We start from the raw sequence: 14,972 nt of genomic DNA, 5'->3' as shown, positions 1-14,972 counted from the left end.
TGTCTACTAGTCTCTGATGCTAATCCATATCGAGGTGGCCCTTGTCTACTAGTCTCTGATGCTAATCCATAGCGAGGTGGCCCTTGTCTAATAGTCTCTGATGCTAATTCATAGCGAGGTGGCCCTTGTCTAGTAGTCTCTGATGCTAATCCATAGCGAGGTGGCCCTTGTCTACTAGTCTCTGATGCTAATCCATAGCGAGGTGGCCCTTGTCTAGTAGTCTCTGATGCTAATCCATAGCGAGGTGGCCCTTGTCTACTAGTCTCTGATGCTAATCCATAGCGAGGTGGCCCTTGTCTACTAGTCTGTGATGCTAATCCATAGCGAGGTGGCCCTTGTCTACTAGTCTCTGATGCTAATCCATAGCGAGGTGGCCCTTGTCTACTAGTCTCTGATGCTAATCCATAGCGAGGTGGCCCTTGTCTACTAGTCTCTGATGCTAATCCATAGCGAGGTGGCCCTTGTCTAGTAGTCTCTGATGCTAATCCATAGCGAGGTGGCCCTTGTCTAGTAGTCTCTGATGCTAATCCATAGCGAGGTGGCCCTTGTCTAGTAGTCTCTGATGCTAATCCATAGCGAGGTGGCCCTTGTCTACTAGTCTCTGATGCTAATCCATAGCGAGGTGGCCCTTGTCTACTAGTCTCTGATGCTAAACCATAGCGAGGTGGCCCTTGTCTACTAGTCTCTGATGCTAATCCATAGCGAGGTGGCCCTTGTCTACTAGTCTCTGATGCTAATCCATAGCGAGGTGGCCCTTGTCTACTAGTCTCTGATGCTAATCCATAGCGAGATGGCCCTTGTCTACAAGTCTCGGATGCTAATCCATAGCGAGGTGGCCCTTGTCTACTAGTCTCTGATGCTAATCCATACCACACAGTACAGATCAATGTTATATCACTGTGATCATTCCCATTTCAACTCCTCATGTGTTTCAGTAAGTCAAACCTCTGATATAAGATACAACGAACAGACACATAACGTCTAAGAATCTCGTCTGTGCTTCTCTCTCCTCCCCCTCTCATCCCTCCCTTCCCTCATCCTTTCTTCCTCCCTCCTCCATTCCTTCCCTCCTCCCTCCCTCCCCTCCTCCCTTCCTTCCCTCCTCCCTTCCTCCCCTTCCCTCCCTCCCCTTCCTACCCTCCCCCTCATCCCTCCCTCCCTTCCCTCCTCCCTTCCTCCCTCCCATATCATGCTCTGGTGACTTGCCTGTTGCTAAATATAAATTATTATACACTTAATGTTCATCTGAAATGGCACCCTATTCCCTATATGGGCCCTGATCAAAAGTAGTGCACTAACATAGGGAATAGGGTTTCATTTGAGACGCATCCTATGTTGTTGAGTTTTTAGGATACTGACTGACTACAAGGGCATTTTGATACTGGTCTTCTATGCATTTTGTAAGACTCGCTGATTTAGTTATTTGCTGTAGGAGTTTTGTTTCGCCACGCTATAGCTATATACAGGGCACTCTGACGGTGTGCTATAGTATAGTTAGTAGACAGAATAACAAGAGTTTTGGTAAATGTACAGATAATGTACAGATTAAAAATGTGTGCCGGACTTTGGTACGTACACACTTATGCATCCAATATTTACCTCGTTCTTCTCCTGAGCAATAAAAAGCCATTTTATTCTCACGTCTGCTAAACTTATGCAACATGTAGCTTCACATGAGCTCAATGAGGTAAAATACAACCTGGGTCGTGTTCATTATGCACCAAACGGAAGAAAACGGTCTGAAACTGGCAGGGACTATACCTGAAATGCTCATTTTCATTTATTTATTTTGCGAAAAAAAATTGAACGTTGCGTGGCCTAATGAATGCAACCGTGCTAGAAGGTAAAGCATGGATTGAGGTATATGTAATATTTGGGCTAGAGTTATCTTTAAACCAGCCTTTGACTAAATAAAGAAAATGGCAATGAATGAACTACTGTAGTTGATAAAGTATTAAATAGTATTTGATTATAAAGTGTTTTAGAGAATGACCATTTTAACGTGATTGTCTGTGCTGACAGACGGGAGCGAAGAGACGCCATTTTGTCACTGGAAGATTTGAAGCAAACCAAGCTAATCTACTTAGCATGAAAACACTTGTTGGAAATGTAAAAACACCACTCCAAACTATACAGTGTTTGTAACAATACATTCTGATAGGTCAAAACACCACTCCAAACTAGAGACAGTGTTTGTAGCATTACATTCTGATAGGTCAAAACACCACTCCAAACTATAGTGTTTGTAGCATTACATTCTGATAGGTCAAAACACCACTCCAAACTATACAGTGTTTGTAGCATTACATTCTGATAGGTCAAAACACCACTCCAAACTATACAGTGTTTGTAGCATTACATTCTGATAGGTCAAAACACCACTCCAAACTATACAGTGTTTGTAACATTACATTCTGATAGGTCAAAACACTACTCCAAACTATACAGTGTTTGTAACATTACATTAGAATAGGTCAAAACACCACTCCAAACTATACAGTGTTTGTAGCATTACATTCTGATAGGTCAAAACACCACTCCAAACTATTCAGTGTTTGTAGCATTACATTCTGATAGGTCAAAACACCACTCCAAACTATAGAAGGTGTTTGTAGCATTACATTCTGATAGGTCAAAACACCAGTCCAAACTATATACAGTGTTTGTAGCATTACATTAGAATAGGTCAAAACACCACTCCAAACTATTGACAGTGTATTTAACATTACATTCTGATAGGTCAAAACACCACTCCAAACTATACAGTGTTTGTAACATTACATTCTGATAGGTCAAAACACCACTCCAAACTATTGTGTTTGTAGCATTACATTCTGATAGGTCAAAACACCACTCCAAACTATATACAGTGTTTGTAGCATTACATTCTGATAGGTCAAAACACCACTCCAAACTATACAGTGTTTGTAGCATTACATTCTGATAGGTCAAAACACCACTCCAAACTATACAGTGTTTGTAACATTACATTCTGATAGGTCAAAACACTACTCCAAACTATACAGTGTTTGTAACATTACATTAGAATAGGTCAAAACACCACTCCAAACTATACAGTGTTTGTAGCATTACATTCTGATAGGTCAAAACACCACTCCAAACTATAGACAAATTATGTTGCATTACATTCTGATAGGTCAAAACACCACTCCAAACTATTGACAGTGTATTTAACATTACATTCTGATAGGTCAAAACACCACTCTAAACTATAGACAGTGTATTTAACATTACATTCTGATAGGTCAAAACACCACTCTAAACTATAGACAGTGTATGTAACATTACATTCTGATATGTCAAAACACCATAGAACAAACACAATACTGTATGTAGCACACAGGCACATACAGAGGGACATTTTGCATGCACAACACTATACTCCAAGCCACAAAGGGATCCGGCTAGTGGAGAGATTGGCCTATGTACCACAGGGTCATATTCAGATCGTACCTTACTGCTTTCAACATACAGTGCATGGGTTTTGCATTGAAAGTAAATTACCAGAATTTTCAGTCGTCTCGCTCTCTCGCTCTCTCGCTCTCTCACCTGGCACCAGATGATTTAGCATGATTATACTGCAGAATTAAATCTTGGCTGTGACAGTCAAGAAGAACAACACAACCCATCGTGGTGATGAAAGCATGGTGTACATTATTCTGAGGAAGCGTCCTATATACTACTTTACCTCTTTATTCCCCCCCCCCCCCCCCCCCCCCTGAAGTGTACTCTTGTTCACTTCTTCCCTCAAATATAAAAGCCTTGACTAGCTGAGCATAACAGACTAAGTGATCATAGCTAGTGTTAGGCCTTGTAGTTTTTGTGTTGTCCTTACTAGCTGATTATAGTGAGATACACCTAAACACTTGCATTAGCTCCCCCCAAGCTAATGCCTAGACTTTATCTCTGCTGGCTAACACAAATTCCCGGAGACCCGGATTGGAACTTACATGCAGACAGGCGATCTTTATAGATCTTTAAAAATCTTTAAAGACCTGTATAGACCTTTAAAGACCTGTCTAGACCTGTGTAGATCTTTAAAGACCTGTGTAGACCTTTAAAGACCTGTATAGACCTTTAAAGATCTGTATAGACCTTTAAAGATCTGTGTAGACCTTTAAAGACCTGTGTAGACCTTTAAAGACCTGTATAGACCTTTAAAGACCTGTGTAGACCTTTAAAGACCTGTGTAGACCTTTAAAGACCTGTATAGACCTTTAAAGACCTGTATAGACCTTTAAAGATCTGTATAGACCTTTAAAGACCTGTATAGACCTTTAAAGACCTGTGTAACCCGACTGCATAGACACAGTGTGCAGAGTAAGTTAGTTAGGAAGATATGTTAAAGCAGTTAGTTAAGGCAGCGTTTCCCTAACTAGGTCCCCGAGGAACCCAAGGAGAGCCCGTTTTGGTTTTTCTAGCCTCACAGCTTGATGATGAGTTGATTACTTTTTAATCAGCTATGTAGTGCTAGGGGAAAACAAAAAAAACCCAGGTACGAGTTTGGGAAATCCTGGGTTTAAGGGCAACGGACTTTCTACACCCCAGATATACAGCGCATTCCGGAAAGTATTCAGACCCCTTCCCTTTTTTCCCCACATTGTGTTACGTTACAGCCTTATTCTAAAATTGATTAAATACATTTTTTTCCCTCATCAATCTACACAAAATACCCCGATAATGACGAAGCGAAAACAGTTTTTTTTTTTTTATGTTTGCAAATTTATTTTAAAAAATTGTCTGCATCCCAAATGGCACCTTAGTCCCTACATGCGGGGACTACAATTATTTTATTATTTTTATTTTTTTGAAATGTAACCTTTATTTAACAACGCAAATCAGTTAAGAATAAAATTCTTGCAATAGGATGTCGTTTGGGACACTGTCATTGTCTACGACCCAGTGCCTGCCCAGTGTATATATAAACACATGTTATAATCACCCCTATTATTGGTCAGTTACACCACAGATGTACAGGTTTTTATCTATTTGTCACTTGTTGTAGTTAATAATATTGTATTGTTTCTGAATGCAGCATTGTGGGAGTTTTTTGAACTATGAGAAATGAAAAGCACTTACTGAAATGAAAATAAAGTTATTAATAAAAATATGTTTTTTTGGGGCGGGTGAATTGTTTCTGTTTTCGTCATGTGATCCTAGTCTCGCTTGACAGACGTACACTGACTGGGAAAACGCTCCCTCCTTAATGTCACCTTATTTCCTATGTAATACACTGCTTTTGTAGGCCCTGATCAAAGGGTGCCATTTTGGGTACGACCTACATGTGAGCTATGAAGCCTACTGAATATGTTGCAGTGTTTAATCTCTGCAGGGCTGGAACAGGCTACATTATCCATTGAGGTATCATATAATTATATCACACAGCAGATTTCCCAGTGATCAAGTTATCACACAGCAGATTTCCCCTGATCAAGTTATCACACAGCAGATTTCCCCCTGATGAAGTTATCACACAGCCGATTTCCCCTGATAAAGTTATCACACAGCCGATTTCCCCTGATAAAGTTATCACACAGCAGATTTCCCCCTGATCAAGTTATCACACAGGAGATTTCCCCCTGATAAAGTTGTCACACAGCAGATTTCCCCCTGATCAAGTTGTCACACAGCAGATTTCCCCTGATCAAGTTATCACACAGCAGATTTCCCCCCTGATCAAGTTATCACACTGCAGATTTCCCCCTGATCAAGTTATCACACTGCAGATTTCCCCCTGATCAAGTTATCACACAGCAGATTTCCCCCTGATCAAGTTATCACACAGCAGATTTCCCCCTGATCAAGTTATCACACAGCAGATTTCCCCTGATAAAGTTATCACACAGCAGATTTCCCCCTGATCAAGTTATCACACAGCAGATTTCCCCCTGATCAAGTTGTCACACAGCAGATTTCCCCCCTGATCAAGTTATCACACAGCAGATTTCCCCCTGATCAAGTTATCACACAGCAGATTTCCCCCCTGATCAAGTTATCACACAGCAGATTTCCCCTGATCAAGTTATCACACAGCCGATTTCCCCTGATCAAGTTATCACACAGCAGATTTCCCCCTGGTCAAGTTATCACACAGCAGATTTCCCCCTGATCAAGTTATCACACAGCAGATTTACCCCTGATCAAGTTATCACACAGCAGATTTACCCCTGATCAAGTTATCACACAGCAGATTTCCCCCTGATTAAGTTATCACACAGCAGATTTCCCCCTGATCAAGTTATCACACAGCAGATTTCCCCCTGATCAAGTTATCACACAGCAGATTCCCCCCTGATCAAGTTCACACAGCAGATTTCCCCCTGATCAAGTTATCACACAGCAGATTTACCCCTGATCAAGTTATCACACAGCAGATTTACCCCTGATCAAGTTATCACACAGCAGATTTCCCCTGATCAAGTTATCACACAGCAGATTTCCCCTGATCAAGTTATCACACAGCAGATTTCCCCATTGATCAAGTTATCACACAGCAGATTTCCCCTGATCAAGTTATCACACAGCAGATTTCCCCCCTGATCAAGTTGTCACACAGCATATTTCCCCCCTGATCAAGTTATCACACAGCAGATTTCCCCCCTGATCAAGTTATCACACAGCAGATTTCCCCCTGGTCAAGTTATCACACAGCAGATATCCCCCTGATCAAGTTATCACACAGCAGATTTCCCCCTGATCAAGTTATCACACAGCAGATTTCCCCTGATCAAGTTATCACACAGCAGATTTCCCCATTGATCAAGTTATCACACAGCAGATTTCCCCTGATCAAGTTATCACACAGCAGATTTCCCCCTGATCAAGTTATCACACAGCAGATTTCCCAGTGATCAAGTTGTCACACAGCATATTTCCCCTGATCGAGTTATCACACAGCAGATTTCCCCTGATCAAGTTATCACACAGCAGATTTCCCCCTGATCGAGTTATCACACAGCAGATTTCCCCTGATCAAGTTATCACACAGCAGATTTCCCCCTGATCAAGTTATCACACAGCAGATTTCCCCTGATCGAGTTATCACACAGCAGATTTCCCCCCTGATCAAGTTATCACACAGCAGATTTCCCCCCTGATCAAGTTATCACACATGAGTTTTCCCCCTGATCAAGTTATCACACAGCAGATTTCCCCTGATCAAGTTATCACGCAGCAGATTTCCCCCCTGATCAAGTTATCACACAGCAGATTTCCCCCTGATCAAGTTATCACACAGCAGATTTCCCCTGATCAAGTTATCACACAGCAGATTTCCCCATTGATCAAGTTATCACACAGCAGATTTCCCCTGATCAAGTTATCACACAGCAGATTTCCCCCCTGATCAAGTTGTCACACAGCATATTTCCCCCCTGATCAAGTTATCACACAGCAGATTTCCCCCCTGATCAAGTTATCACACAGCAGATTTCCCCCTGGTCAAGTTATCACACAGCAGATATCCCCCTGATCAAGTTATCACACAGCAGATTTCCCCCTGATCAAGTTATCACACAGCAGATTTCCCCTGATCAAGTTATCACACAGCAGATTTCCCCATTGATCAAGTTATCACACAGCAGATTTCCCCTGATCAAGTTATCACACAGCAGATTTCCCCCTGATCAAGTTATCACACAGCAGATTTCCCAGTGATCAAGTTGTCACACAGCATATTTCCCCTGATCGAGTTATCACACAGCAGATTTCCCCTGATCAAGTTATCACACAGCAGATTTCCCCCTGATCGAGTTATCACACAGCAGATTTCCCCTGATCAAGTTATCACACAGCAGATTTCCCCCTGATCAAGTTATCACACAGCAGATTTCCCCTGATCGAGTTATCACACAGCAGATTTCCCCCCTGATCAAGTTATCACACAGCAGATTTCCCCCCTGATCAAGTTATCACACATCAGTTTTCCCCCTGATCAAGTTATCACACAGCAGATTTCCCCTGATCAAGTTATCACGCAGCAGATTTCCCCCCTGATCAAGTTATCACACAGCAGATTCCCCCCTGATCAAGTTATCACACAGCAGATTCCCCCCTGATCAAGTTATCACACAGCAGATTTCCCCCTGATCAAGTTATCACACAGCAGATTTCCCCCTGATCAAGTTATCACACAGGAGATTTCCCCCTGATCAAGTTATCACACAGGAGATTTCCCCCTGATCAAGTTATCACACAGCAGATTTCCCCCTGATCAAGTTATCACACAGCAGATTTCCCCTGATCAAGTTATCACACAGCAGATTTCCCCCTGATCAAGTTATCACACAGCAGATTTCCCCCTGATCAAGTTATCACACAGCAGATTTCCCCTGATCAAGTTATCACACAGCAGATTTCCCCCCTGGTCAAGTTATCACACAGCAGATTTCCCCCCTGATCAAGTTATCACACAGCAGATTTCCCCCCTGATCAAGTTATCACACAGCAGATTTTCCCCTGATCAAGTTCACACAGCAGATTTCCCCCTGATCAAGTTATCACACAGCAGATTTCCCCTGATCAAGTTATCACACAGCAGATTTCCCCCCTGATCAAGTTATCACACAGCAGATTTCCCCTGATCGAGTTATCACACAGCAGATTTCCCCCTGATCGAGTTATCACACAGCAGATTTCCCCCCTGATCAAGTTATCACGCAGCAGATTTCCCCCCTGATCAAGTTATCACGCAGCAGATTTCCCCCCTGATCAAGTTATCACACAGCAGATTTCCCCTGATCAAGTTATCACACAGCAGATTTCCCCTGATCAAGTTATCACACAGCAGATTTCCCCCTGGTCAAGTTATCACACAGCAGATTTCCCCTGATCAAGTTATCACACAGCAGATTTCCCCCTGATTAAGTTATCACACAGCAGATTTCCCCTGATCAAGTTATCACACAGCAGATTTCCCCTGGTCAAGTTATCACACAGCAGATTTCCCCCTGGTCAAGTTATCACACAGCAGATTTCCCCCTGATCAAGTTATCACACAGCAGATTTACCCCTGATCAAGTTATCACACAGCAGGTTTACCCCTGATTAAGTTATCACACAGCAGATTTCCCCCTGATCAAGTTATCACACAGCAGATTTCCCCCTGATCAAGTTATCACACAGCAGATTTACCCCTGATCAAGTTATCACACAGCAGGTTTACCCCTGATTAAGTTATCACACAGCAGATTTCCCCCTGATCAAGTTATCACACAGCAGATTTCCCCCTGATCGAGTTATCACACAGCAGATTTCCCCTGATCAAGTTATCACACAGCAGATTTCCCCTGATCAAGTTATCACACAGCAGATTTCCCCTGATCAAGTTATCACACAGCAGATTTCCCCCTGGTCAAGTTATCACACAGCAGATTTCCCCTGATCAAGTTATCACACAGCAGATTTCCCCCTGATTAAGTTATCACACAGCAGATTTCCCCTGATCAAGTTATCACACAGCAGATTTCCCCTGATCAAGTTATCACACAGCAGATTTCCCCCTGATCGAGTTATCACACAGCAGATTTTCCAGTGATCAAGTTGTTTCCAGTGTATTGACCGATTTATAATTAGATACTGTATATAAGTAGTACTCCAAATAGCACCTCATTCCTATGGGCCTTGATCATAAGTAACATACTACACAGTGATATGATATACAGTGCATTCGGAAAGTATTCAGACTTTTTCCATATTTTGTTACGTTACAACCTTATTTGAAAATGTATTTAAAAATAATAATAATTCTCATCAATCTACACACTGTACCCCATAATGACAAAGCGAAAAAAAGGTTTTTAGAAATGTTTGGTGAATGTATTAATAAAACAGAAATATCTTATTTACATAAGTATTCAGACCCTTTGCCATGAGAATCGAAATTGAGCTCAGGTGCATCCTGTTTCCATTGATCATCCTTGAGATGTTTCTACAACTTGATTGGAGGTGGACTCAATTGATTGGACATGATTTGGAAAGGCACTGCCACGACTTCCGCCGAAGTCAGGTCCTCTCCTTGTTCGGGCGGCGCTCGGCGCTAGGCGTCGCCGGTCTTCTAGCCATCATCGATCCACTTTTCATTTTCCATGTGTTTTGTCTTGTTTTTCCTCCTGGTTTCAATTCCCTCAGTCATTTGTTGTGTATTTAACCCTCTGTTCCTCCCATGTCTTTGTGTGGGATTGTTTATTGTAAGTGCTTGTGCACGTGTTGTTTGGTGCACGACGGGATTTTGTATCCAATTATTCTTGTTATTTTTATGCCGTGGGTTTTGCTATTAAACTGCTCCGGCTATTACCAAGTTCTGCTCTCTTGCGTCTGACTTCCCTGCCACCGATTACGCACCCCTTACAGAGTCCCACACCAACTATATGGAGTCAGCAGGAGCAGGTGCCCCTGGAATAGGGGTGGGGGAGCGCGTCCGGGAGCATGCGGCGATGCTCCACCATCTCGGCACCGGCATGGACTGCGTTGTCCAAACCATGGACCGCTGGGAGAGACAGGGAGTTCCTCCAGCGCCTCCACCAGCACAACCAGGGTCTCCACTACTCGCCCCCCCTTCACCCGGTCCCAGTGGGATTTGTCTCGCCCTTCCCCGGGAGTATGACGGGACAGCTGCACGCTGCCAGGGTTTCCAATTACAGCTCGACCTCTACCTGGCAACCATCCACCCGGCTCCTTCAGGTCGTGAGAAGGTGTCCGCCCTCGTCTTCTGCCTCTCTGGGAAAGCCTTGGAGTGGGCCAACGCCGTGGGGGGAGAAGGAGATGCGGCGCTGGACCATTTCGAGGATTTCACCCGCCGCTTCCGGGCAGTCTTCGACTATCCACCCGAGGGTAGAGCGGCGGGTGAACGTCTCTTCCATCTGAGGCAGGGGACGAGGAGCGCCCAGGAGTTCGCCATGGATTTTCGGACCCTTTGACTGGCCACATTGACTGGCCACCAGTGCGGGATGGAACGATAGGGCCGTGATCGACCACTATCGCTGCAGTTTGCGCGAGGACGTCCATTGGGAGTTGGCCTGCAGGGACACCACCCTCACTTTCGACCAGCTGGTGGACCTGTCCATTCGGCTGGATAACCTGCTTGCCACCCGTGGACGTCCAGATCGGGTTCTATCGGTTCCATCTCCCAGCACCGCCGCTCCGGTACCCATGGAGCTGGGAGGTGCTGTGCATAGGGAGACTGGAGGAGGTTCCGGCTCTTGCACCATCTGTGGCCGCACATCTGTGACCTCTGGGGTTGGTTCTTCTGGGGATCGAGGCAGCAGGCAGGGCACTCTGGCGTCATCCCAGGTGAGAAGGCACCCTTCTCACCCAGAGCCCTCTGTTGCACACATGTTTTTGTATGTTTCTTTCCCTGAGTTTTCCCCGCATTCCCAGCATAAGGCGCTCATCGATTCAGGCGCGGCTGGGAATTTTATAGACAGATCGTTCACCCTTAGTTTAGGGATCCCCATTGTTCCCGTGGCTGTGCCCTTCCCCGTTCACGCCTTAGACAGTCAACCATTAGGGTCAGGGTTGATTAGGGAGGCCACCGCTCCTCTGGGTATGGTGATGCAGGGGGGTCACAAGGAGTGAATTAGTCTTTTCCTCATTGACTCTCCTGCATTTCCCGTGGTGCTAGGCCTACCCTGGTTAGCTTGTCATGACCCCACTGTTTTTTGGCAACGGAAGGCTCTCACGGGGTGGTCGCAAGAGTGCTCGGGGAGGTGTTTAGGGGTTTCTACGGTGGAAAGTCCAGACCAGGTCTCCACCGTGCGCATTCCCCCTGAATATGCCGATTTGGCTCTCGCCTTCTCCAAAAAGAAGGCGACTCAATACCACCCCTTCGACGGGGCGATTATGCGATAAATCTCCTGGTAGACGCTGCACTTCCCAGGAGTCACGTGTATCCCCTCTCACAGGCGTAGATGGAGGCTATGGAAACATATGTCTCCAAATCCCTGCGTCAGGGGTACATTCGGTCCTCCACTTCACCCGCCTCCTCGAGTTTATTTTTTGTGAAGAGGAAGGAGGGAGGTCTGCGCCCGTGTATTGAGGCCTAAATCAGATCTATTGCCATGGCGATTGAGTCAATGTACGGGGCGCGCTTCTTCACCAAACTAGATCTCAGGAGTGCTTACAACCTGGTGCGTATCCGGGAGGGAGACGAGTGGAAGACGGCGTTCAGTACCACCTCAGGGCATTATGAGTACCTCGTCATGACGTACGGTTTGATGAATGCTCCATCAGTCTTCCAAGCCTTTGTAGACGAGATTTTCAGGGACCTGCACGGGCAGGGTGTAGTGGTTCCACCGTCTCGGTCCGGATCGTCCTGCTCCTCGCCCTTCGGGTCATCCCAGAGGCCGGCGTCGGCGCACGGCTCAAGGGAGGGGTACTGTCACAACTTCCGCCGAAGTCGGGTCCTCTCCTTGTTCGGGTGGCGCTCGGTGGTTGGCGTCGCCGGTCTTCTAGCCATCATCTATCCACTTTTTAGAACTCAGAGACAGGATTGTGTCGAGGCACAGATTTGGGAAAGGTTACCAAAACATTTCTGCAGCATTGAAGGTCCCCAAAAACACATTGGCCTCCATCATTCTTAAATGGAAGAAGTTTGGAAAAACCAAGACTCTTCCTAGAGCTGGCCGCCCTGCCAAACTGAGCAATCGGGGAAGAAGGGCCTTGGTCAGGGAGGTGACCAGGAACCCAATGGTCACTCTGACAGAGCTACAGACTTCCTTTGTGGAGATGGCAGAACCTTCCAGAAGGACAACCATCTCTGACAGAGCTCAAAAGGTCCTCTGTGGAGGACATGAAAAAGAAAAGGAGAGCAGCACACTCTAGGAGCTCAGATGCAATAATTGAATAACCTAATATCCAACGCTTCGACAGACAAGCTGTCTTCATCAGGGTATGGAGGACTACCATCTCTGCAGCACTCCACCAATCAGGCCTTTATGGTAGAGTAGCCAGACGGAAGCCATTCCTCAATAAAAGGCACATGACAGTCCACTTGGAGTTTTTCAAAAGGCACCTAAAGACTCTCAGACCATAAGAAACAAGATTCTCTGGTCTGATGATGTCACGTTCCTGACCGGTTTTCTGTTATTTTGTATGTGTTTGACGGTCAGGGCGTGAGTTTGGGTGGGCAGTCTATGTTATGTGTTTCTATGTTTGTTAAAGGGTGACCTGATATGGTTCTCAATTAGAGGCAGGTGGTTTTCATTTCCTCTGATTGAGAGCCATATTAAGGTAGGTGTTTTCACATTGATTGTGGTGGGTGGTTGTCTCCTGTGTCAGTGTCTGTGTATGTTACGCCACACGGGACTGTTTCGGTTTGTTTGTTCGTTCGTTCGGTTTATGTAGTCTGTTCCTGTTTCATGCGTTCTTCGTGTCATGTAAGTTCTTATGTTCAGGTGCGTCTACATCGTTTGTTGTTTTGTAGTTTGTTAAAGTGTTTTCGTGTTTTTTCGTCTTTACTTTAATAAATCATGTCATATCACGACGCTGCATTTTGGTTCAATCCCTGCTCCTCCTCTTCGGATGAAGAGGAAGAGGAACGCCGTTACAGATGAAACCAAGATTGAACTCTTTGGCCTGAATGCCAAATGTCACGTCTGGAGGAAACCTGGCACCATCCCTATGGTGAAGCATGATGGTGGCAGTATCATGCTATGAGGATGTTTTTCAGTGGCAGGGACTGGGAGACTAGTCAGGATCGAGGGAAAGATAAACGGAGCAAAGTACAGAGAGATCCTCGATGAAAACCTGCTCCAGAGCGCTCAGGACCTCAGACTTGGGCAAAGGTTCACCTTCCAAAAGGACAACAACCGTAAGCACATAGCCAAGACAACGCAGGAGAGGCTTCAGGACAAGTCTCTGAATGTCCTTGAGTGGCCCAGCCAGAGCACGGACTTGAACCAAAATCGAACATCTCTGGAGAGACCTGAAAATAGCTGTGCAGTAACGCTCCCCATCCAACATGACAGAGCTTGAGAGGATCTGCAGAGAAGAATGGGAGAAACTTCCCAAATACAGGTGTGTCAAGTTTGTAGCGGCATACCCAAGAAGACTCGAGGCTGTAATCGCTGCCAAAGGTGCTTCAACAAAGTACTGAGTAAATGGTCTGAATACTTATGTAAATGTGATATTTCAGTTGTTGTTTTTTTACAAATATTTGCTAGAATTTCTAAAAACCTATTTTTGCTTTGTCATTATGGGGTATTGTGTGTAGATTGATGAGGGGAAAAAATTATTTAATAATTTTTTAGAATAAAGCTGTAACGTACCAAAATGTGGAATAAGTCAAGGGGTCTGAATACTTTCCGAATGCACCGTAAAGGGAATATGGTGCCATTTGGGACGCAGTTCTGTCATCTCAGTTGAGCGATGACTCAGCCCAATCTGTTCCATCTGGAATTAATTTATTAAATACTAAAGCAATATCAACGTATTGAGAATTAAATAACGTATTATCTTAACGCAAGATAGATACTGTATCTCCATAATAAATCTGTTATATAAATATCTTGAGAATTAAATCAATTTAAAAAAATCTTTAAGCGAGATACATATTTAAATCGTCAAAGAAAGATTTAATATCCTGAGAATTAATGAATGCAATAAATCCTAAAGCTAGATAAATATCTCCATGACGAAGATAATAATTTAAACATTAAGATGTGTCAAATCCAGAAAGACATAGTGATCTAGCCTGGGTGACTGTTTCTGTGTCGTTGCCAATCATGCCAAATGACAGCGGCAACAATAGAGTTGTCAAGAGCACAAACAGTGAGTGGGACAACGCTGTGCTACTTGGGATCTTTAAAGAAGACCATAGAACAGTTAAAATCAGTGTGGTAATACAGAAGATAATGATGATTTGTATCTCTTGACTCAGTCCTACTCTTTGATTATTAGAATTAATTATGTCAGTATCGGTATGTCTGCTTCCTAAATGACATCCTATTTCCTTT

Source organism: Salvelinus namaycush, chromosome 14, assembly GCF_016432855.1.
Source record: "Salvelinus namaycush isolate Seneca chromosome 14, SaNama_1.0, whole genome shotgun sequence".
NCBI classification, from domain to species: domain Eukaryota; kingdom Metazoa; phylum Chordata; class Actinopteri; order Salmoniformes; family Salmonidae; genus Salvelinus; species Salvelinus namaycush.
This window is presented reverse-complemented; position numbering follows the sequence as displayed.